The sequence below is a fragment of the Haemaphysalis longicornis genome, unplaced genomic scaffold (genome assembly GCF_048455015.1).
Source record: "Haemaphysalis longicornis isolate Haplotype H1 unplaced genomic scaffold, Haemaphysalis longicornis Haplotype H1 scaffold_8, whole genome shotgun sequence".
Lineage (NCBI taxonomy): Eukaryota > Metazoa > Arthropoda > Arachnida > Ixodida > Ixodidae > Haemaphysalis > Haemaphysalis longicornis.
In genome coordinates, this window is record NW_027526445.1 from 150072584 (window position 1) to 150098780 (window position 26197).

Here is a 26197-nt window from a genome sequence, read left to right on the forward strand (position 1 = left end):
TCGAGCGGTTTCGCTGTCTCATTAAATTTGACCTTCTTCGACCGCGAATGCGCAGTATCCTTGGCAACGAATCCCGTGACTTGCCGGGCCGAGCACCCCCGGCGGCCGCATTCACCGCTTTCGCCCCCGCTACGGCCTTGGCGCATGCGCTCACCGCATTTGGCACGTGCCTGTCAACGTGGTGTACCGGGCGCCTATGAACTTCGCCCTAAATGAGAGCGAGGACGGGCCGTCTTCTCTAAACGTTGCGCGGATACTGCAAGCTTTGAGCCGTCGTCAGCAAGCCGCTTCTGACCACCCCCGTGGGTATCACCCGGCGAGCCGTTGTGCTCCGAAAACGCCGGGGCGCGACCACAACCGTAGAAAAGGGAAGGCTTTGGATGAGTTGTAATATAATTGCAGCTAAATCAACGGTTAAACTACTAAAACCTAGACTTAACCAGGCTAAGCCATGCTCTCGTTTTCCATATCCAAGGTAAGCTGTGCTAAGCGGCAGTCGCTTTGTTGCACTTCCCGCCACTGGAATGCCGCAAGGTAAATAACGCTGTTTCCATTCCTGACGAACCTACTAGTACAACCACAAAACAATCACGAGCTATTTCGCTCTGTGATGGTGGACGACTAGGGAAGCTGTGTATCACACGACATAGAGGTGAAACGGAGCTCTGAACACGATTACAAATTTATTTATTGCTACCTAATCAATCATGAGAAGTGGATTAAACTCTAGGTAGTCACAGAGCGGTCTTTGAGGCCAATTGTCATATAGTTCTTGCTGGAAAGGTCTCGTTAAATCAAGGCTTACGGCTGGTTTATGCAGCACCATCGCAAAAAAAATTGGCCCGCAAGGTTCGCCCCCCCCCCCCCCCAATGCAAATGTACGCAACCCTAGCCTTATACACACGGAGTTTTTCTATAAAATTCTTCTCAGGCTGTATCAGGGGGTAACATGCATGCGTTGCTACCGTGCAAATAAGCGCTCCTCAGAAGTCGAAGTAAGTCTACCCACAGTGTTTAAAAAAACTCAGCACAATATTGTGGAACATACCATTGCATAACAGGCCCTCACATAGCCTGAGTACGAAGTGCCTCGCACGTGAGCAAACTTCTAATGCGACGGCATCCGGGCTGTCTTGATTGCAGGGGTGTGGCTGGGGAGGTACGCGCACAAAGCTTCCGTGATGATCAAAGTGGCCGAGGGCAAATTTAATTAGAACGTCTTCAGGACCTCTTATGCTGCGTGTCTTCAATTCCTCATACTGCTTCCTCTTAGACTGAATAAATGTGAAGGTGTGAAATGGGAGGTCTTGACGGTGTGTTTGTTGCTCCCCGCCTGTACGGAAGATCCCGTGAGAAGTGTTCTGTAATAAGCGCAAAGTATGCTCCTAGAGCCGCGGCAGGGGTTTCGCATGCCGACCGCAACCTCCGGATGTGTGATAATAACGTCTTTTCTCTCTCTCTCTCTCCCCCACCTTGGCACGATAGTTGGAACGTCCCTTCGCTTAACCACGTCATTTGCTGTGGACGACGCTTGCTTACTTAAATTTTATTTTTCCGTGTTTTTTTGAGCATATGGATATCTGACACGCCTATTGTGCATTTAACTCACGTCATTGGCTGGGGCGTATGAAAATTTCTTTAGTTAGGTGCCCAACTGGCCTGCTGGTATAGCTTCTGGGCGTAAATATGGTGCTTTAAATAGAAGAAGGGGCAGAAAAAAAAAAACATGGGACAAACGCTGTTTCGTTTTGTTACAGTGTTTTTATTTCTTCCTTCTTGTCCTCTTCATGGCGCAGCACTTGCAGACTCCAAATCTTTGTTGCGATTTTACCATGTAATTGAGATCCTGCTGCGGTACGCATCCTTTTTTGTTGGTGAAAAGCGAAAAGCGAATTGCTATGCTAAAGCTAAATAGTTTGATACAACCAAAATTATTGCCTCATGGTGGCTCTTAATTGCTTTATAATACAAAAGAATGCTCACTTTGGTGATGTAACCAAGGAGCAGTCAGCGCGCAATGAGAGCATTATGTATGGCGCTCTGCAGGCACTTCACAGGTGCACACTTCGGAGCTTTCATCGAACTGCAATTAATTTCTCAAATGGAGTACACAGGAGAACCTGTTGTATTGACTGGCACCACGGGGGGCTTTAAGCCAGTTACGTAGTACAGTAGAACCCTGTTCATACATTTTTTACCGTATCGGGAAAACAAAACATAATCAGTAAAACGGAGCAGCCAGGATACCTTCGAAAATGAACGTTAACAGTGTAGCTTTCGACTTGCGACCATGTATTTCTGCAACTTTGGCTTTCCAACCTTTAAAAACGCGAAAACGTAGGATTGGTGCTTTTTTCGATAGCTGGAAAATACCACGCGAGGCAATGCAAGGTCCCTAGCGATGTCCACTTTCTTCCGCGCTGGCTGCTCGTCTCTTGCGTTTAGTACGTCATGCTTTTCCTGAAGGGAAAGCGCCTCCCGTTTTCGCGAAGCCATCAAGGCACGACAAATTTCGCCGTTGGAAGGTCAACGGTGTTCTCAAGGCTTGAAGCGCACGATGGCGACAAGAGCGCGTGCAATTCTTGCGGTGGTGCTTTATGGCCAACACGCACTTCCGGCATTCCGACTCGAAACTTCCGTTGTAAGAGCAATGATAATGGTGATAGCATAGAGTAAGCTAGAGCCACCTAGCGGTGGTGAATCGCCCCAGCGTGCATGCAGTCAGTTCCGTAGCCAAGCCTGGCCAAGGCTCCTCAAACGTCAAAATAGACGTCCGCACTTGTTGCCCGGGGGACTTCGGAGTGTCAGATTGCGACGAATGATCAGGGAACGTACTCTGAGCCACGACGTAACAGTGATTATTTTTTTACATGGGACTCTGAGCTGCGCTGGGACAAGACAAAAACAACGTAGCAGCCTGGAAAACACAGCACTGAGGAACTTAAGAGCGGGGTTCCACTGTATATCTATACATATTGATAATAAGGCAGCCATTTGGGTCCGAGGTGGAAGTTTAATAACCGTAACCCCTAACAAATACATTTGCTAGGACGCTTTGCATTATACCCGCCGTGGTGGCTCAGTGGCTAAGGCGTTGCGCTGCTGAGCACGAGATCGCGGGTTCGATTCCCGGCCGTGGCGGCCGCTTTTCTGATGGAGGCGAAAAGCAAAAACGCCCGTGTGTACGAGATTTCGGCGCACGTTAAAGATCCCCAGGTGGTCAAAATTAATCCGGAGCCCTCCACTACGGCGCGCCTTATCGCCTGCGTTGCGTCGGTGCGTTAAACCCTTCAATCAATCAATCAATCAATCAATCAACGCTTTGCATTATAACTTAAACACATTTGCAAGAACTTTGGCACTATTCGCCTCACAAGTGCATCAGTGCTGCACTTGTGAGGCATAAGAAAAGTAGATAAGCTCATCTCCACCGGTTTCTGAGAATATTGATTCCTAGTACTAGTGAAATGTTTCTGAAATACAAGTTGATGTTTGTACATTACTTTGATGTCAAATGCTTTGTAGTCTGTGAGAGCACCTGGTATTTCGAGGAGGAATTGGTGTAAACAGTGTTGGTGTGTTGGTAAAATTTTGGCTTATTGCTTGTGTTTTCTCTTACCTGTAAATATGGCTTAAGCACCGTAAACCGGGTAGTATACATGTTTTGTGCCGGCTTCCAATGAGCTTGCTTTTTTATTTGCAGTTTTTTGCAGTAAGCACGGGCTAAGTATCACCAATCAATAGTAACCCAAATGTACGCCACGCCAGCCAGCACTAGACTTGTTTCTTTTTTCTTTTGGAATCAGTTGTTTTATCGGCGGTGTGCATAAACCTCGGAAAAGCGCATAGAGTGAGTACCAGGCTCACGCTCTTTTCTAAGAAACCATGCCCCTTGCTGTAAGTCTAAAGATTGATTCACATAACTGGTCTGGTATGTGTTCTGCCGGTACGACAACCGGAACTACATTAGAGTTATTCATGAGCGTTTCATAGAACTGAGCGCTTCCTTTTCTTTGCGATTTTCAAATGACCATCAAGGCTTTCGAAAAAAAAAAAAAAGCACGCATACGGCACCGTTTCGCCCGCTGCTTTGCTGTGCCTAGCGTATTCCTCGCGAAGCGAGAAGGGGAATTCCGATGTGTACACACTCCACCGCTAAACCTTAACTATAGGAAAAAGATCACAAAGTCGAGCACTGGCTCGCGTGGCGTCCATTTGGGTTACTACTGATTGATGGTACTCAGAAACGGGCTGTTAGCGGGCTCCACAGACAATGAAACACCCATTGCTGCTCTAAGCCTGTAATTACTCCGTTCATGAATGCCATCTCAAATGCCTTCTGGCTTTACTTTCGCGTTCCGAATAAGCCGCCAGCAACAGGCTATACCACTGGCGATGTTTGTATTGTAAATGCTTCATCCCAACTAATCTACTCGCTTTTTGGGGTACCACCAACCATATCGCACCAGCTATGTATGACACCTTTGTGGCACCCGTTCTTAATAGTAAACGCACGAATTGCATTTAGACGAAAATATAACCCCTGTTTTCAGGGGCAACAATTTCGGTTGTAACATTTCTCTTCGAAGACAATCTTTTCCCACTTCAAGTACGGCAGCAGCTCAGTAGATTAGGCAGTACGAAATCATCTATACTGCTATGAATGCAGTCAGGGGAAGGGGGGCCCACTTAAGTGTCGGCCCATCCCGTCGATACAGAGGGCGCCTAGTATGGTAGAAACACACTAAATGACCCCTGTTACAGGCGCCATGCGTTTTGTCCGGTCATAAAAAAGCCGTACCTGTGTCCGTTTTCTTTTAGCACTTTTAGTACGTACTCATTTTTTGCTCGATACTTATTGGCACAACTTTTCTACAAGATACAACACCAGTCTGTGGGAAACTACATAGTTGCCTGCAGAAGCATTCAGCTGAGAAGGGCCTTCCCGCTGGTGCACACCACAACGACTCAAACCCCCTTAGTACGTCTCCTCTGTCATTTTTATTTGCGGCCAAGATTGCGGCACGCCTGACACTATTTGAGGTCGTCTCTTGTGCTAAGCCTTAACTATGGTCAGGTCGCCCACGTTCCGATGTGTGTCTTCAGAGGGCCGCCGTCGAAAACCAAGTAGCCCACGCCTTCCGGCATCCTCAGCGTTCGCATGATCTTTGGTTGTCCGCTGTATTTTATTGCTGCTACCTCCGCTGCTTAGAATACAGGCGATTCCTCTCAAGGCTGATCTTCGCATTTTCTTTGGCGTATCTAACTGATGCTTCTTCCTAGAAAATACGTGCCAATTGCCGCTCTACAAGTGTTCCAAAACCTTGTAGTATTTTGGGCAGCCTTCTCAACAAAACAAGAAATATATGGCAAAGTTAGAGCGCACGTGAAGTTATTCTTTACCGACTTTTTGTGTTTACCAAGGGTAAACAAAGGGACTGGAATCAGAATATTTACATCTACTCAAAGATGTTATCGCTTGAAATTAGGTTCCTATGCGAACATTACACGCACCTTTCTTTTTGAAATTCTGCAGAAATTTCTCTCGGTATGTGTTTATTGCATTCCTGGCTCGCCCATTCGCTGCTGCCGACAGCGGCCGGACCAACACGCATTGATGAAAGGCATGCGCAATTCCGAACTTTCCGCAAATTAGATGGAATTGAACGGAAAAAATTCCCCCGCATTTCCTCGAGGGGGAGAATGTGAAAGTGCGAATGCACGGTTGTCGGCCCGCTTGCGGCGCTTGCGCTCGGCCCCCGCAGCCCACCGCCTCGCCGCCTTCTCTTCCATATCTTCCATCGGGTTTGTAGTATCACGTGTACACCACGCAGTTATCAAGCCGCTATAACGCCGCTGAGTCGCCAACGCACGCCGCTGACGACGTAGTTTGAATGCGTTAAAGATATAAGGCGCGTTACTGACACCAATATCAGCGTCGCGTCCGTGGCTTATTCGGTAGAGCGTCGGGCTGCGGCCCGCAAAGTCCTCGGATCGAAACCTGGCGCCGGATGCTGTTTCTTTTTTAAATATAGAGGAGCACTGCGGACACCGCCGCCGCCGCCGCCGGCGGTGGATGGTTTGGGGTCGCTTATAAAGTGCATTCGCACTTAAAAGAACAAGGTAAAAATTTGCTCAGGCTCAGAACAGTGGAAGTTTGGCTGCTGGGAGATTTTCTTGCAGTACGTGCATGTCGCTACGGTTTGCGAGGAATGGTGTCTCATTAGCGATAGCACACTGGAAGTCAGTGCATCAAAGTTGTTGGCTATACAGGAAAGCTGTGGTGAAAAAGTTGCGGCGTTACGCAATAGTTTTCTGGACTCATGATGGATACAGAATCCTGGTCACTGACCTCAAAAAACGGACAGGCTGTATTATTTTCCGCACACGTAATATTTTCGAATAATCACCCAGCGCGCCTCCCACTTTCAAAGTTGTTCTCATTTGAAACTACTCCGTTATCGCTGTTGCGTTAACTTAGTAGTACGAGGCTTGTTTCTGATAATATTGTGATGACATTTTCATACACGCCAATATTTCGCTGCTGGCTTTTTCATATATCCCCTTTTTGCGCAACTTAACCCAAAATCAAGCGTACGCACCTTGCTGGACTACATCGGGGAGGCCAACCTAGTTTCCTGGATATAGAGTGGACTCGCTTAGTGTGTACTAAGCCTTGAGGCTATTAAATAAACTAAAAAACCACAAAAAGTGTATGTACGTACCTCTGTGTGTTTCTCCGCAGTAGTCTCAGACCCATCTTAATGGCCGCAGTGGGCGCTACATGGAAAAAAGGGGGTTAGGTTTCCACACCAATGCATTATTATGCATTCAGAATGTACTCTATGTTGGCACCCATGGTTATCTAAAGCTTAGATGGACAGGCGCAATGAAGCTTCAGAGATTTAAGACAAGACTTGCGCATAAGTACAGTGCACAAGAGCGCGACGAGTTGTCTAAATTTAATATAGCCCAAGTAACAGGCTGACGGTGCATAAACGCCCCGAAAGCCAAACTAACAACAGCAACATTTCGGCATACCTTCTCTGATCAAAGAAAGAATTTACGAACTTCTTCGGTGCTTGCTAAAAACTTACTTTCCCTTCCTAAAGAAAGTTCAGAGAAGCGCTAAAGATAAAAGTGCGTCCAATCGATCCTTAAACCTTCAAAGACCCAAATTGCAAGTTAAAAACAAACCAATGCGGTGATTCTTGAGCACTCAGTAAACGCATATATGAACGACCTAAATGTATGCTGGTACGTGGAAATAAAGGTATGCTATTGTACTCCTTTATGATCGATGAGTGTATTGTCTGATCTAAAACGGTTACGTTTTCGCGATTTGCAAGTAAACGTGTTTTGAGGTAATGGAAGCCCGGTTTCAAGCACGCGCCGGGCTCCCAGAGATCTTATCAAACCTTTTCGGTCGACAAAATGGTCTATGGAGAACGCATTAGTTTTTTTCACATAACACCATAGGTCCCACAAGAAAGCTTTCGCTTTAAAGGGATGAAGCCTCCGGTATGGCTTAATTATTATCTGGCAATCACTTCCATTCTGTCGTCGATAGAGGAAAAGTGTTATCTTGCGTTGTATTTGTTCTCCGTGTTTTCGCGGTGCTGCACCAAACTTGGTCCTCTTATGATAAAGAAAGCACTCACGGATGAGCGTTTGTTCGAACCACTCTCTTTCCATGTAATCTCGCTGCCGACGTTAAAAAGTTCACAGCACGCTTGGCACCTGAGCGTTGAGGTGCAGCCCGTAGTTAAGGTATTAGGTAGTAGCAGTGAAGTCCTTTATTGGGAAAGGGAAGGTCGGTTGGTCAGGGGGTTGGAATGGGATTATCATGGAGGGAAAAATAAACATTTCTTGAGACTTCAAGCGTAGTTCAGGCAGCTTCCAATGCCGGAACTTCCGATGGCGGAACCAGTTCGACAACAGGTAGGGATATTGGTTGAGTAGGGCCGCCGTAGAGATAGCCAAGCGGGGTGACTGATGCTATAGGCGGCATCGGCGTGTGCGGCTACCGTGGTCTAGTTGCTGCCGAAAGGAGGTTGGCGGTTCATCAGTAGGGCGTTGGTTATCCAGGGAAGAGATTACGAGAAGACTCTCCCTGGCCGCGGAGTGTGCGGTCTAGTTGCTATGTCCCTGCATCATGTGTCCCAGTATCTATGACGGGCGAGTTTTATTGCCATTCTGAGCGAGTGGGGTGACCATATCTTGACTCCGGGACACCGTAGATGGTCAGAGAAGGCCTTGTTGAACTCTTCACAAGCAGAGTTGGAGTAGGTGAGTTGGTCCAGGCTGGCATCGGTAATGACATCAGTTTCATCTGAAACCGCATTGTCCAGGTTGCCATAAAGGGCCTTTTGGCGGTGACGTATCCTTGCTCTGAGAATGCTGGGTCGATTATTTGCGATGTAATAAGTCGCCGTTCCCAGGGGTGAGGCGGTGCCTGCCTATGCTGCTACCACCCCAGAAATTAGGAATAACTTGTTCCCTTGTAGTTCTGTTTCTTTGCAAAACATTGAAAACACGGTCCTTTCACCAATATTGCAAAGTCACGTATGCGCCGTTACCGGTGAAACGATGAATAGGTAGTTAAATTTACCAAGTAGCAGAAAACTACATAATGTAGTTTTCTACATTATGTAGAAAACTGCATAATGCAGGCTGCAAAAAATATCAGCGCTAAAGGACCTCAGGAATAGTTGTGGCATAAGCAAAAACAAGTACCCTTGCGCTGTCTCTAAAACATCGTGCGCACAGAAGAATGAGCTATCACGCGTGCGCGAATGAAAAACAAGCCAGAAAATAAGCCCGAGAATCATGTCTCGTTTTTATGTGCCCGCCAGCACGCACGACCAGAAAAAAAATCAGTTAATTTCTCCCGCTGTGTTCACGAACGATCATGGCGTAATAGAAAGCCATTTTACGACTTACGGCGCAAACACTTACACCATTCGTTTTCGTTCGAGGGGCGCGGATGTTGACTTTATGTCCCATAAAGATGGCGCCATAGATACCGCCGCGCCTTTGTCTTCCTACATCTCGCAACAGCCGTGAGTTATGACTTCAGGCTGAAACACCTTCGTGAAAGAAGCTCAATGTAGTCTGTTCTGTTGCCCTTTCAGTTTAGTTGTGTGGTACATGTTTGTTCAGTCGTCGGCGGTGCTGGAAGGCAACCTTGTTTCATGCATGTTGTAACGGGCTGTGTACGGTATGCCCTACGGCCGACATCGTATATTGCTGAAAAAATTTATGTGCTATCTCGGCTGTCTTGCGTACGGCTCTACACCTATAAGTACTTTCCTACCGAAGGTAACTGCGTGATAGAGTCAGAGTCGCACCGTATTTCAATGGCCTGTAGTGGGGGACCAACTTGGTCCTGATCCTCTCAGAGGTGAATCCGGGAAAGGCGCGGGATTTTCATATGTGCCAGTAGCGGTCTCTCGCTTAATGGTAGGCAGCCCGGATAGCATGAATTGTAAGGCCAGTCCAGAAGGCACTTGAAGGGGGATGTTGAGTCTTGCTCATTGAGCTTCCTGGTTGTTTGCTCGTATTCAATCCTTCAAAAAAGGTAAAATTAAAAAAACTTAATACACTGTATAGCTCAAATCATAGCCACTCCAGTTTGTTTGCCGTGTCCCAGAGAGCACTAACCACGGAACGCCTTGTATTGGCACAAAATCGCATATTTTCCGGAAGTAACTCGTTTAATTGTTATAATAGTGGAATTGGAGCTTTTTATCTCGAGAAGTGCGTTTATGCACAGTGTGCTGTAGAGCATAACAAGTCAAATATTTGGCGGATATTTTATGTCTGGTCCCGAACTATCTTTCGGCGTCCACAAATTTCGTTATAAAAAGTCCTGTGGGGCGAAGGGTATACACCGATAACTTAGAGATATGAAATTTGTCTGACAATCCTCTTGGAAAATCTCGCCTCACGCCTGAAACAACTGGACGTCAATAGCAACAAGCGCAACAAAAAAAGTAAACGTCGCACTTCGTTCATTGCTTGTTGTGTTTAGCAGTGCCCACACCCTTGGCTCGACATTCTGGCAATGATATGCCTACATCAAGGTTTAGGATTGAACCTCGTAGAAGCGGCGTTTTTTTCTGATGGAATCGTGTAGCAGTAACATCCGCGGAGTCGTAATTTCGCGCAAGTAAAGCAACAAAAAAGTGCCTGAACTATTGCACACGCTTCCCAGCCGGTCAGTTTCGAATATATTTGGCTTACCTCTTACGCAAATTAAAAACCAAAATCTTTTAGAAGCTGTCAGTGCGATCTTTTCTTTCATTTGGGGGACGTCTGTATACGGCTGAATGTCAAGGCTTCGTTCCTCACGGGAGGAGCTGTGTTAGGGTTGTTTTGCACTTCCTTCCTACAGGTCTGCAGACAGGAAGGAGGATTCGACTGGAGATTCAAGGTCTGCTCAATGATGGGTAGCCAGAGGCACAAAATAATGTCGGTGGGGTCTTCCGGAAAGAAGAGGCTCCTGAGAACACTAACACGACCGCAGAGAGTGTTTCACATCAGCGGCTAAACAGGAAGGGCTTCGTACTCACGATTAATATACCCATTCACCTAGGGAGAGATTTTCACGTGAACATCTGACGGCCCAATCCGACCTAACAGCTTGTTGGGCTGGTGTGCTACACATACAGTACAATGCATGCGACGCCGGAGGGAAACGGACTGCTCTATGGTGGTCCTTCCAGCAAGACTACTACTTCCAATTATCATTCAGGTTAGCCTGCAAGAACGCTGAATCGCAACCTGCAAACAAGTTTGTTTTGTTTCGTGCATTCCTTGCACAGCGCCCACTTTCGCTTCTTGTGCTTCTCCACAGAGTTGAAGGGCAGTGATTTTTACAAAACGTTGCCCCATCACAGCGGGCATGTACAACTGCGTGGGTTGACATCACTTTGATCAAATAACAGCAGCAAGTGCCGCGTTTGTGCCAGAGAGCTGTACCTTGCGCCGAATGTTTCGCTTTGAGGCCTTAGGATGTGTTCCGGTACCCGCAGCTCGAAGTACGCTGAGTACAGTAAGTACTTCTTCTGGTGGGTACTGGGTAGTGGTTCATGGCGTTAAAGCTCAAAGCGTGACATTATCTCTGCCGTCCTGCGTTTATCCATCACGGGAGGCAACCTCCCAGCTGACCCTTACTACACGACAAGCAACGTCGTATTCATCGTACCTCGATGTAGGGTTACCGTTATCCGCATTAGACCTCAAATCGCGACGTTCGGCCTAACGTGATGCTTAGGCCTAATCTTTTGCCTTGACGCTTTCGACGTCGATAGGTACCCAGAGCATTCGTAGACTCTCAGCATCCGTAATGTGTTAGCAATCTGGAAATCTAGTGCTGGGGCTTGCACGTGCGTCGTCATATTAAACGTTACCAAATTACAGAGGAGAATAAAGAGAAGGAGACGGCATCTTCAAACGCAATTTCTTCGCTAAGCCAAGCCTTAAATTTCAAGAAAAACTTGTGACAGGTCATACGCACTTTATACTTCGATTTGGCATTGCAATTGGCCAATCCTTACCAGACCTTTTCTTGCATCGTAAACTATCCCACACAGCTCTCGCCGCTAAGACCTGTTGTACCTAATGTCACCTCTGGCATCGTGCGCAGTCAACAATTGTGCAGTCTCAGGATTAAGTGGCCTGGCAACGCTACAACGACAATTAGTGTCCGACGCATCACGATATCACAGGGGACGAGCCTGAGGCGATTAAGACGTCACAAGCCGTGGGAACGCGCGACGACCGGCCGGGCATAGGAAGATTAAATGGTCGACTGCGCTCTCGTCGTATCTCTATTTGCATCGACACCCGAGATGCGTTCTCGCAGAGTGCGCACACTTAGTCAGCTTGTTCTCCCAAGACCTGAGAAAGCTCCCGTGACAGCAGGCGAAAGATTACATTAAACAATTAGTGGTATAACTCCGGCCAGCGCGGAGGAGATAATGACCATTATGGCTTCACTCTGAGGATACCTCATTTCTGGATTGTTGCTTTGTTTTTATCTCATATGCCGAAGACTGCCAGTTCCAATAACGTTCTGGATAGCGGTTACTCGTAGCATCTGTGGTTGTTGTCCCCACTCGGGGTGATTTTTGTGCCTGGTGAGGAATCGTACAGTGGCCCCCTGGGCGGTCTCCCAGCCTTCGTGGACATCTATCATGCTCGACTGGTTTCTACGATCCCAATTCTAACGTAGTTAGATTTAAGGCCCTATCTATCTGCAACCAACCTGCTTAAAGCTAGAGCGGGTTACCTTGATGGCAAGTCTGCTTAAATAGAACTTCTTCGCAGCATTTCTACACGGTGTAAACCAAAAGGGTGGCCCCAATGCTATCCGATAACCAATGCTCATATCGGCGTTGGAGGGCACTTGCGTATAAATCAGTCGTTCTTATCTCCTATTCCGTTCATATGAGGAGGAACATCCCTTCGGATCTAAACAACCCAGGCTAGCAAAGCACCTGAGCCACGGTGAAGTGATCGTTTCTGCTATATTCTACCATGCCTCGAAGACGTGCTTAGTTCCTTCAACACCTGCTAAGACAATTTAGTCAATAGACTCCATGGCGTACAGGAACTGCGTTCTGCTTGCGTGTTAGTCACCCGATTTATAACTGTAGCGATATTTGCATGTTCTTTTATTTCTGGTGATCGAACAAGGTTTTGAGAGTGATGCTGTTAGTGCAGCATTCTACAGTACTTTTAATAACCCCTTACTCGTCGTCGGTCACCAAAAATGTAGTTAAAATAGTACCAAGTCCCCCTCCCTTATCTACTTAGCTATGGCCACTGCAGCATCAGTTTATAAAAACTAACCATGGAAAAGACCACCCCATGCTTGCCTGCAGTCATAAATCTGTAGGTGTCCGAAACTTTATTTATTGAATTAAATGAGAAGAGTTCTCAATCACACAAAGAATATTATCGCTACCTGTTTCTGGCACTCTGTAGTCATTCTGAGTGGGTTATTAGTTTTGGAGCAAAAGCCCATATTGCGGAACGAAGTACGCCTATTAAAACCGAGCAAAAAGTGATTCCTAACCCCTCACCCCCCCCCCCCCCCCCCCGCCAATGCAGACGCAATTCGACGTAAATACACGTTTCAGATCAGCCTGCAAGTGGAACGTAGTCTGCAGTCACCAGTCAGCGCGGCACTTACGGCGCACCGAGGTCGGTGTATCGTCTTTCTCCCCCATAGTTTTCGTCTAGCGTAAACTGTGCGCGCTTCCTTTAATACGTTGCTGAGACAAAAATCATCACCGCATGGCTGCACGTCATTCAACAGCTTTTACCTTGGGTCGCATCTCCTGGGTGTGATCGCCTGTAACATTTTCCCATATTATTTCTGCTAACTTACCAGGCTGAGTATTATATACAGAAGGCGAGGGGTGAGCTTAACATCCATGAAATTCCGTTTCCAAGTCAGTGCAGACGGGGCAGTTCCGGTTTGATGCAAAACATTAATTAAACGTGCCGGTAGGCTCCTATCGGCATCTAAACCGACCTGCAAGATACAAAACCATCCCTTTTTTAAGAAACTCTAAGTAAAATTTATCTAATGGGGCATTTTTTTCAATAACAAGATGCAGGAATCAAGAGGCAGACTTACTGCATCTCAAACCCAGTATTTAGGCGTTAAGCGGCGACACAAACGCTAGGCCACAGAGGCCGAACAGCAAGCTCGTTTCAGCAGTTGATCAAGAAGATTGCACAAGTGTTCAAGGCTAGTCGCTAGACGGCGCTACGTGCAACAGGAACCGCCTGGCCTGCGCGGACCTCTCGATGCTATCTGAAAAGGACGGCCCGTCGTGTAAGCAGCTACGGAAAGCTATGAGCACAGCCGCATCAGGAGCATGCATGGCTGCGGTGTGCTACGGCTCGTGAACAGGCGATATCCATGTCACGCACGCTTACGAGCGCACAGCCCACAGAAATTCAGCTTAGCGCCGGCCAGAACCATGCGCTCCTCTGTGTAAGCTATTCTTGACAAGTGGCGCCACTGCGGAGCCTACTGTAAGACCCAACACATTCATGAGCGGCAGGCCTCTGTATTCAAGTGCAGTGACTAGCATGCTACATGGAAGTGTCACGTCTGCATTTTGAGGCAGAGAGACACCCAACCATTCTCGCCACGTCTCCAAGTGCCAGCATGGCACCGTCCATTCTACCTCACTGGAACTCCTAGCCTCCGGCATCTCAACTAACCTCAACGGTACAGCAACTACGTCGGGAAAGCAAACAAGGGTGCCAGGGGGAAAGGAACGAGTTGACATGACTGTCACGAAAATGATAGCAAGCTGTCATCCCGTGTGCAGGTAGGTTGGACGTGCAGCTGTTGGTGCTTGCGTGTTTGCACGCGCCTCGCCAGACGAATAAGATCCTTTACATTCCATAGCGACAGAATGATAGGTCGTGAGCGCTCGCAGGACTTTGCGCGCGTGTGTAGCATAACAATGAGGAGTATGTTTGGTTCTTTTCGTAAGGTTTCCTATTTGCGCTTTCGCCTTAGAGTCACTGCATGGAAACGGTGCATCGCCACCTTATCTATCTGTTGTCCTGCAGTTCAGCAGCGCTCTCACAATGACCAATTTTATTCTTTAAGCTGTGCCACTGAACTGGAAGGCCGTATCCTATGCTATTACTCCACCTATCCCCCTTTTTCTTCTTTTATCTTTGCAATACGCTTTTACTCCACTTTGCATGACGTTTGAATGCTTCTCTGAGGACGCACATTGGGGCTGGAGTTCACGGGCGATACAATTGTTTACAATGTTCTGCCAAATCACCCGTCATGACATTCCAAACGCCTTTTAGATAATTTTCGCCCCGAAAACAGCGATGACAGTAGTGGTAGCGAAGAGAACCCAAAAAATAGACAGCAGATGGAAAAAACAATCACGGGTGATTGGGTGGTGCATCCAGGTGAAAATCGTTGGATATTTCGGAGTCGTTTATAATTAGCGAAGACAAACTGGCAGCTGTTTTGGCGGTATACTGCGCAGATAAGAAATATGTTTTAGTCCTCCACACTTACAGAAACCATAATGGGGTGAGGAGAGAAATTATGCTTTGGTTGGGCTTTTAATCATGGGATACTTCCCCCGGTCCTTGCTCTGTCCGTATCCGTCCAGTCATTTTTCCACCATAGCTCTCAATTTGTTTCCGAATGACTTGGGCTCTATCGGGGAACCATAACGGTTCCTTGTTTGTTTTTTGAAAAGGTTGCAAACGCCTATTTCCATACGAAACGACAGATGGGCCTCTCGGTATTTTATTATTAGTGGCGTGGAGAACGAATACAGGTGGATTTTCTTCATCTTTATGATAAGCAGTGTCTTAATTAGCCACTCTCCAAACGACGACAAGAAAACTGAAAAAATATACATGACACTTCGCCCTCCTTGGGCGAATACGGCCTGCCGAACAGAGTCTTGGGCTGAAGACCCCGTCCACATACATGCTCTCTTCGGCTATTATCAATTAATCAGTTTTTCTCTCTCTCTCTCTCTCTCTCTCTCTCTCTCTCTCTCTCTCTGGCACAGTGCCGCGTTAGCGCTGTGGTTAGAGCACCTGGCTGCGCCTCTTGCGACCCGGACTCAAATATTACATGAACCAATTTATTTTTCCTCTACAAACGCGGCCATTTTGATACCGTTCGTGTTGACGTTGATGACGACAACAAATACGGGCATTTTTTGTGCTTGATAAGACACCTAAAGCTTTAGCACCAATAAACAGAACTTTTATTCCTTTAGAAGGAATGCATAGGTGAACTGAAGGGAATAAGGACGTGTAGAGACAGTAAGGGCGTGGTAATGTGCTGGTGCGCTTGCTTCCATTCTCGGACATTCCCAAGCCCTTCAGCGTACGTCTGCTTGAGCCATGAAATGGCATGTAGTAATCTTTGAAGATCGCGCTTCGTGTGACGGTGTGCATACAAAAGCGGCGGCGGCACCGCTTTTGTGGTTGTCGGAGGCCTCGCGGGAGTGTGGATATAAGTGAAGAAGCGGCCGGCCAACTGGGCCCGTAGAATTTGTTTACGGTATACTTATCCGACCTACCCTTCTTACAGAGTCACGGTGAAGCCGTGGGGAGACGGTTTTTGGCGTCCACAAGAATGAAGCCTGATCTAATTGCATTTATGTCGCGTGCGCGTTCAAACTTGCAGACCCTGCGACGACGACGCGCCTCTACCGTATACCAGGGTGTAGTTTTGTCATTCTTCATATTCGCCGGCAACCGGTGACGATGCGGCGAGGGAAGGAGGAAGTAAGCTAAGGAAGAAAGGAGCAGGAATAACGTTGTCGTCCTGTGATTGATTTATTGATTGATTGTAGGGTTTCACCCTCCTACGCAACGCAGGCGATGAGGCGTGCCATAGTGGAGCGCTTCGGATAAATTTTGACCACCTGGGGATCTTTACGTGCGGCGAAATCACGTACACACGGGCTTTTTGGCTTTCCGTCTCCATCAGAAAAGCGGCCGCCGTGGCCGGGAATCGAACACGCGACCTCGTTCTGAGCAGTATAACGCCTTAGCCACTGAGCATTGTCGTCCTTTTATGAGCTTTTGGTAGCGGAGTGGCCTAGCCTGAACGGCTTTGGCTTATCGTAAGTTTTAAACTGCGCAGGAACCTGTAGTTTAGTTGGCTCTGAAGACGTGCAGCACGACCCATGGTTTAAAAAACCGACATAAGGCGAACGCAAATTAATGAAAGAGGCCAGTTTTTTCTTCGTCATTATATAAAAGTGCCAACCTTTACAGAATAAGAAGAAACACATTGGACGACGAGAGCATAGCTCACAAAATTGGAACAGAGGCTTGTGAGAACGCTCAAGAGATGCGAAGTCGGCATGCGCAGTTTCTCGGTTCTGAACACCGCAGTTCCGACATTACGTTGCATGCAGTAATTAAAAGATTTCGCAGATCGCAATACTCAACAGGGGCAATGAAAACACGTGAAATATAGCACTGTGGCTGTCGAAGCACATGAACTTCAGCCTGGGACAGGATGCGTACGCCATCATGCATGCTGGAAAGAATACATAGGAAATTTTTATAATTTTCAGATTACTTTAATGTGTGGGTTATTCTTCCTACTCAAACATTTTTTTGGCTGAAAGGTTTATCTTGGCTTAAAACGCTGGAGTCCGTACTTCTAGAAAATTTGTGTAAATATTCAATACTTCTTTTTTCTCATTTCTTGAGGCCGCAGAGAAAAAATGACGTCATATCAATTAATTTAAGCCTCCCGCTGCCGGTCACTGATCATAAGGAATAATGATAATAGTAACTGTAATTGAGCTTTCTTACCGTACCAATACGATTAAAGTTGCAATAATAAGTGTATCAGCACGCAAAATGCAAGTTTCGTAAATACACACTTTCCCCAGAGCTTAAAATGCTTAAAATTGCAGAATTCACTAGAGTCAAACCCAAGCGTTTCTTCTACTTTCCTGTGGACTACCGAAATACGTAGAAGTCAGCACGCCTAAAGGGCCATGTTACCGGACCTTCTAACTAGGTTTAATTATTCTTACAACAAATATGTGAGATCGCCGCACTCAGCCGTCTTTGGTGACTACATATCGTCATCTGCATATGTTGTAGAAATATTACGAGGTACGCGAAAAAAAAGTTCGCCATTAGTTACCGCGTAATTAAGTTTACCAAAAACCTGTGCGCTGTTATGAAATTGTCTAATAGAGAAAATATGGTATAATTTGTTTTGACAAAAACCCGACAGAACGCATGTGGAAGGACGCTTCATACAAATATTCGCGCGTAAGTGGTTTCACAAAACACGCATCAGAGGAACCCGGAGGAGGCCGCCTGAATGCACTTCGAAAGCGAAAATTGCTCGCTTCTTCTACGATAGAGCAAAAAGCGTCTGCAGTTTCACATTTTAGAGCTCACTGTGACTGCAATGGCGATGATGACTGCATTACGTCGATATGAATGAATGAATGAATGAATGAACGAACGAACGGACTGACGGACGGACGGATGGACTTTCAAACCAACGGGTAGCTGATGAAATAGAATAGCTTAACCTCCCGCTAGTCGTGATTAAAGTTAAGCCGCACATTCGCAAGAATAATTTACACAAAGAAGTTGTCGCTTTCGCATGCGCCATAAGTGAAGGCACAGTATCCGGAAACCGAATGCCCAACGTGCTGTGAAGCACAACGTTTATAGCCACTTCTAACAGAACACTCTTCTTGTTACAATAGTTTTCCGTTTATAATTGTCTGCCTTCTACAAACTTGAATTTAAATGCCATTGTGAGAGCGCTGTCATTATTGCGATTCTTTTCCTCCTACCGCGAAATGGCTTTCCCATTTTGGTCGGTGTTTTGAACCTGGACATGAAAATCAGTTGAAAGGAGTACTGGCACCAAAATCAAAATCCTAAAAAAAATGATATAATTGGCTTCAGAACTTTGTGAACTCGCGTTCCAGGAATTCTTCTGGCGAGCCACGCAGAGAAACAAATCAAAAATCAATTTTAATTGGCCCTGCCGCGAGCTTCCTCATATTTCCAGCGCCCGCGAAATCACTATCGTTGTGACGAAACACATTCTGCACCCTGGAAACAGGCCGGTTCTAGGTGACGTCGGGCAGCCCTTTCCGGAAGCGGAAACACTCTCCTACGCTGCTGGTGTCGCTGGGCTCGTAGCGCCAGGCCGGGTCTCTCAACGGCATCGGCCACTTTGGCAAAGTGGCAAAAAGTTGACGGAATGTTTTCAAAAACCAAGGGACGGCCAGCATCATGAACAGACACGAACTGGGATGTGTCTGAATTAAAAATCAAACCCCGTAAATAACGTCTAATTATACGGATTTTCAAAACTCTTTTTCAATTTCTCGCGTGCCGGTTGTCGCCGCAAGCTCGGGTGGGCCACTGAGGCCCACCTGAGCATGAGGCCATACATGAGACTACTGCAGACGATGCGGAAAATCCGTGTCAAAGTACGCTTTTTAAAGACGATAGTCTTTCTTGGCCTACTTAAACCCAGAACTTTTGGTCTGTCTGTATGTCGGTCTGTCTGTGACTCGATTCAGCCACCCCGCCAAAGTAAAACAATGCCTGCGCCATAGTCTTATATAGTCACAGCTAAATCTACCCGTCTAAGACCGGTGTAATGTTCATACTTGTCAACATTGTTGAAGAAGAACAAGACATTACGCAAATATAAGACGACAAATTAATACAGAAGTGATTTTTGCAGTGTTCCTTTATAAAAAATCATACATGCTTGACTTTTGCGAAATGAAATACTTCATCAACTGCAGAAAAAAAAATTCACTCCGCCGTCGCCTGCTGTCGCCCGCGCCACTATAGCTTCTGGCGTCATTTTAGGAAATTAACCGGACCCAGTTACGAAAGATTCCACGTTCTGCTTGCAACGCACGTGGAGTAGGGAAACGTGGTTCTATAAACGTTGAAGTAGGGCGCCTCGATTCTCGCGCGTCTTCGCCGTACTGCAGCGTTGGCATCGAGACACCCGGTTTGGCCAGTGGAACGCGGGAAATTTAAAATAATTTAAGCAAACCTTTGGCGTCTTTACCTTAGGAGGAGCGCGACGCAAGAGGAACAACATGAGAGGTCAGCGGGAAAGCGAAGGGAGGCATTTACTTGGCAAAAGTCGATAAAGACTAACGTATTTTGACGACATTTGCAACGAAAGGAGCAGAAACTCAGCCAATTTTTTCATTGATGTCACAACTTAGAGTTTTGCGGCCGCACTAATGTGACGTAATAACGGCCGGCATTCCCCAGAACTGCGATTTGTGCTGCCGGGCCCCGAAACTGATTGAAAGAGGTGCACTGTAACTATTTCTATGCCGACCGCTGATCGGTTTTTGCTTGATTTTCATTATTATCAGTGAACGAAGAGGTATTGTTCAAAACATTAAAAGGAAAAGCTCAAGTTAGTTGCCGGTACTCCTCTAAATAGAAATCAATCAAAGTCAACCTCAACTCGACCTCCATTTCTTATCGTGTTCACGATTCCAAGCGCACCCTTCTGAAGCATCCGCATGCTGGCACTTTCTCTCGGCAACAGCTCCCCGCAGGGCGACCGGTACTCTTGAGCGTAGCAGAGGCGAGAGGGTCCCCGTGATCGCCCCACCAACAAGGTCAGTGGTGTCACGCTCAGCGGGACGCACTGGGGCACGCTTTCGAGCGGCTCAGACAGGACAGCCGGCGTCGAAGGAGCCAGACGGCGGTGGCTGCTCCCGAAGGTTTCGTTCAACTCGATGCAACGGCCCTCTGGTTGGGGCATGCCGCAACGTTCTGCGTACGTCCGTGTTAGTGGTATGACCCCCAGAAGTAACGACATGGGTCACGATTTCCTGTAGCAGTGGGGCTACTTCAATAATCGGGACAACGTCGATCGGCTGAGTTTATATAGCAGTGGTTGAAAAGCTTCAAAAGCATGATGACGCCAGTTGTATGTAAACCCACGTCATAACGAAGTATCTGAGATTGATTGATTGTAGGGTTTAACGCGCCGACGCAACGCAGGCGATGAGGCGCGCCGTAGTGGAGGGCTCCGGATTAATTTTGACCACCTGGGGATCTTTATCGTGCGCCGAAATCTCGTACACACGGGCGTTTTTGCTTTTCGCCTCCATCAGAAAAGCGGCCGCCGCGGCCGGGAATCGAACCCGCGACCTCGTGCTCAGCAGCGCAACGCCTTAGCCACTGAGCCACCGCGGCGGGTGTATCTGAGATACGTAAGACTGAAAGTTGGGCTAGTTGAGGATGACTTGAATACATATTACCAGCGAAAAAGAAACGGACCAAGAAAGAAGCAGACAGGACGACCTATGCCATCGTCCAGTCTGTTTTAGAGCACCGCACTTAAGCGTCCGCTGCTGTGGTTTGACGGCGTCGCTGGCTTCGTAACCGAGTGAACGAAAGGGACGCCGAAAACAGAAGCAGAACGAGGGAGAAAAGTGTGGCTAAACATTGAGGGTGAGGTCAGTATGACAAGGCCGCGCTACAGAAGCCCATCACGTGCAGCGTGCTGCTCGTACATGGGTCCTTCGTCGACCTCCTCGTTGCGTGGCGCATCCGAATCGCGTGACGTTTTCGCGAGTTGTTCTCTCTCTCTCTTCGCGAGAGGTTCTAAGTAGCCATCTCGGAATAGCTGTGAGTGCTAATCTCAGTTACCAGAAGGGAATAGGGCAAGACACTCGGAAGACTAGGTAGACACTCGGCGAAAACTGTGAAAGAATCAACAGTTGCGTACCCCTGTCATCCCAAGGAAAAGCGCATCACCCATGCGCGCTCCCGGTGATTACTTGTGGCTCAGAAATTTGGGGCATGCTAAGAACTTCGAAAGATCACTTAGGCCGGCCCAGCATACCATGGACAGAAGAATGACGAGAGCAACCCTCAGATATAGGAAGCCAGAGTCTTGTACTAAGACGAGAATTAGGTGAGATAAATTTTGTCTCAATTTAAGCGGGAAAGGAGGAGTTGGGCTGGGTATGTGATGCGGATAACTGAAAATCGGGGTACGATCAGGGCAAGAGAGAGGCTACATGGAGTCGTTACTACAGATGCGAGAAGACCGGTAACTCAATGGCGGGATGAGAAAGAAGGAGATTTGGTGGAAAAGAAAAGATTCGGACTGTGAAAGATGTTAGTTGTCAGGAGATAATGGGAGTGAGGGAGATGTAGAGTATAATTTATTAAAGGAAAGAATGAAAGAACACACGTTTATCGAAAGAAAAAAAAGAGAGGAAGGAGAGTCGAAGATCAGGTTCGGCTGATCCACCGGGCTGAGATGGCTGGACGCTCCAACGGGGTCCTGGACTGAAGATAATGGGAGAAATCCTCATCCGGCAGTGGATGTTATACTGGCTGACGATGACGATGAGGATGGCGATGGTGGCGACGATGATGATGATGATATGCGTAATGATAACATCCGATATGCCAGTTACAAAAAAAGCAGTTAATTTTTGTTTTCAAGTGCTTCTAACCATTTGTACCAGTTTCTGAACTGCAAGCTTCTTCCTCATAACTGAAGTTTAACCGTAGGGAAGGGGAACGATTGGGAAGGAACAGCTGCGACACGAGTACAAAATGGTATGGGAAATAAGGTGCCAGGAAGTAGTAGAAGAAACAACACGTGGAGGACATAAGAAGAAGAGCAGTGGCAATTCGCACAAAAAAACAGGGACAGAAAAGTGCCGAAATACAAGAGCGTACCAATAGAATGAAACAAAATATAGGCATGACAACTGGACGAGTTTACACCTAAGGTCAGTCGTCGTTGTTCTAAAAGTTACACAATATTTCAAGTCGAGCGCTCCGTATAAATCTCAGAATTTGTTCCCAAGAGATGAGTTGCCGCTGTTGGCCCAGAGTTCAAGAGAGCGCAATTCAAACTTGCCTCCAAATCGTTCACGAGGCAGGAGGCCAGCTGCTATTGCTTACGTAAAGAAAAATCAAGGACGCATGCCCAGCAAATGTATACGCTCTTGGGAACACTCGGCGTCGGACGCAGCGGTAAAATCCCCCCTCCACCCTCCCCATTCATTTCCATGCTGATTCGAGTTCGTGCAAAACAGATCGTTTTCTGCATTCATTTCCTGGAGGGTTTCAAATCTCAGCATCTCTGCGCTGCAAAAGACGCACTCTGAGCGCCAATTATGACTGTACGGAACTGCGGTAAGAAATGTCGGCATTTAAAGCCACTACAAAGACTGCTTCGTCCCGATGACAATTACACGGAATTTATCAGGGACTTCAAAAAAATTACGGATATTTTAAAGAAAATAGATCAAGCAGTCGCACTCCCAAGCCAATTTCCAGCGATTTCTCTATGACGTCAGAGAATCTTCGTCGCCGCCGACCTAAGGCACCGTTAAATTAAAAAAAAAAACCTCAGTTGGGGACTGTATTGGGGCCCCTAGTTTCGTCTTACCTTAATACTAGAATGATTACGTGCGGTTAACACTCTGATGACTATGTTTGACTGCTGGCCGGTATAACGACACATGATTACGTCACTGTAGTTCGAAATTTGAATTATTTCGATATTTCTTTCATTTTGCAGTTCATAAAGGTGTTCTGGGCAAAAATGAAGCTCTATTAGCTACCAAACTGTAGTCCTTTCAAATTAAATAAAGTTGTATTTTGTCTTCACGGCCGCTTTGGAAAAACAACCGTGCTAGCCCCGGTCTTTGCTTTACATCCACCGCCATGGCTGCTCGGCAACTCCGCCAAACCAGAGGGGCGGAGACTCTCACGCTTCCAGCTCACGTTTCCGCGTGGCCTCTAGAGCTTCAGTAGCACCATCGAGAACGGCTCCTCAAAGCTTCATAGGGGGGGAGTTTCCTCTGTCATGTTCACGTAGGAGATAGCAGGTATGCTAAGGGCAGAGAAGAACAAGAAAAGGTCTTGATGAACGACCATTCCCGGGGTTGGGTTCTTCGAGAGATGAAAAAAGGGAAGGCCTATTTTTTGAGCAGTCACGTCTTCAGTTCCCTGAAGCCGCAACAGCAACTCCGCAGTCAACTGCAGGAATGGATCAAGAACTGCGGGGAGTTCGTTTAATCCATGCGTAGTGGCTAACTGACGCAGAAGCGTCTGGCGAAGTGAAGGAGCATTAGCGTGAAGCATTTGGGCGGTAGCTGTTTTATGTTCCTTAGGCTCTGAAATTTCCTTGCACCAGTATTTCAGTACTTTTAGTCATCACCAAAGCTTTGTGTATTTGCTGCAAATTACCTTTATACCTTAGGGCTTCAAAAAGACACTAATTGGCTATACGTGGATTTCGATGGACTTTATAATGTACAAAATAAACCACGAAAAATCCTTTCCCTTTCCTTCTAAAATCAAAACATGTTTCACCATTCTTGATATCCTCGCTTACGCAGCCCCCGAAAGACAACAGCACTGGAAGAGACAATGGCAGTCCTAGGCGTCGCTGGCGAGTCTCCAGCAGCCTTCTCCAGAAAGTGCTCTTGCTCCTCGCTTCCCGGCTAAAACACATGGGGGAGACTGGCCAGAAATCGGGTAATTTTATGGCTTATTGCGCCCGAGTTGATTAAAACAAAAGCAAAACACAGAAAAAAACAAACCAAAACACAAATAAAGAAGGCAAACATAAAGTACTCGCAATAACACTAGCGAAACACCCGTGAATCACTGATCCGCACTTACGCGAGCTTTCACATTGAGGGGTTCTGCATTCATTTCGTTTGCAGCAAAGCTGTATTATTGTACCCCTCAACAGTTTCATCACTATGGACCCAAACGATCTCCGTGGGAAAAAACGCCAAGGCGCCAGGTCCCATGACACCGAGCGCATGCGTCAGGCTGATCAGGCATACAGCATAAAGCTCAGAATTCGCTTAAGGAAACCACAAAACAAGCACCGAGACCACATTATTTATATGGGACCCCCCCCCCCCCCCCATGCCTTCCTTGTAAAGGTTATGTTTGCAGATTATCTACGAAGGCTATCCAGGAATAATCACTAAATAGAGAAGTTCTTGAAGAGAAGGCCCAGCATTTGCCGCCAGAGATGCCGAGCCACTTCTGCTGCTGAAATTCTGTTACACGCGTCATCTTTTATTCGCATTCCGAACGACGTTAGTCGCGCGCAGCCGCAGAGCAGAGAAGACATGCGAAGCCTACCAGAGTTTACCGATTAAAAGGGATAAACATCAAAATGGTGGGGCCCAAGAGCCACAGTAGTGTAAACAAATGTAATGTAATTAGAACTCACCAAAGATCATGGCGGCGGCACAGAACAATAGGAGAAAAGACTGCCAATACTGCGTACCCTTATACAGTGACACTAGCCGAGCGCGAGCCACACGCCCGCCGTGACGACGAGAAACATTTTACATCCTCCATTTCTGGTTTGCAACAGCTTTTCTGGACAAACACTTTCGCTGGGTGGGATGGTGGCCAATTTTTTCTTCGGGTTTTTAATTTTCGTCTATTGCTCTCTGTGTCTTAACTCTGTCGCTGACGTTTGTAATGACCGCTTAAAGAGCTTATAAGCTGGTTTTAATATCAGATCGACGCGTTTGAACACAACACAAGCTCGAGGCATCGCACAGCTCAAAACAGACTTGGATAAAACCAGCGCGAACTTAAACAAAGAAGAAGGAAGTGGAACACAAGGAAAGCCGCTTCATGTGTTCCACCTCTCGTCTTTGTTTAGGTTCCCGCTGTGGTTTCGTCCAAGAATGTATTTCCAACTAGCCCAGCTTGCAACTCCCCTGCAATTCAAAACACCCAACTACAACATCATCTTCGGCTGGATTACAACACGCGACCAAGTTATTGCCAGCCGGCTACAGGCTTGGCTACGGGGACAAGGTGTCATTAGCCACGTAGTTTATACAAATTCACAATACGCCAACGTACGTGGCACATTTTGAAGCTATGTTTGAACAGGTTGAACCACGAAAATCAACAAAAAAGGGGGGAGAGGAGGGATGGTGTACAAGGAGGAGGTTTAAGCTAAACCAGGACTGGAATGCATAATAAAGAAGACGTCGACTGCAAGAGAATATAAAGCAATGACGTTTCGGCCCCCCCAACGGGAGCCTTGTTCACACTCTCCACTTCGCATCGCAGACGTAATTGTTTTATTTCCTCTTGCGTTCGACGTCTTCTTTATTATGTATTCTAATGTCATTCCCCACCAGACGGGCGTCTGTCGAAGCCTTTGTATTATAAACCAGGACTGGACCAACGGTTGCACGGACGGACGCAAGGACAGAAACCTTTAATGTAGAATGCCTCCAGACAAAATACACAGTAACAAGGATAAAAGCTTATCCGACCGAGCAAAAGGTTCATTGAAATTCAGGGCAGTGGCTTAACATTCCGAAAGTGGCTGCATTGTATAATCTCGTCACTCTTGATACACTACACTTGATTGGACTTGGAATGCGCAACGGCGCTGCCCCACCCTGCTCATTCCCTCGCGACTTCGTAATCAAAGGAGGATCTCGCAAACTACACGCCTTCGAATGAATGAAACTCAAAAAAGAAAGGCAGGTGGATATCTCCCGTAAATATGCTTCTTTAACTTTTTTGGAAACGGCGTTCGGCAACAGAACAGAGACGACACCGATTAGGAGGCACGAGGCGTTTCTTCCCTGGAAGACCA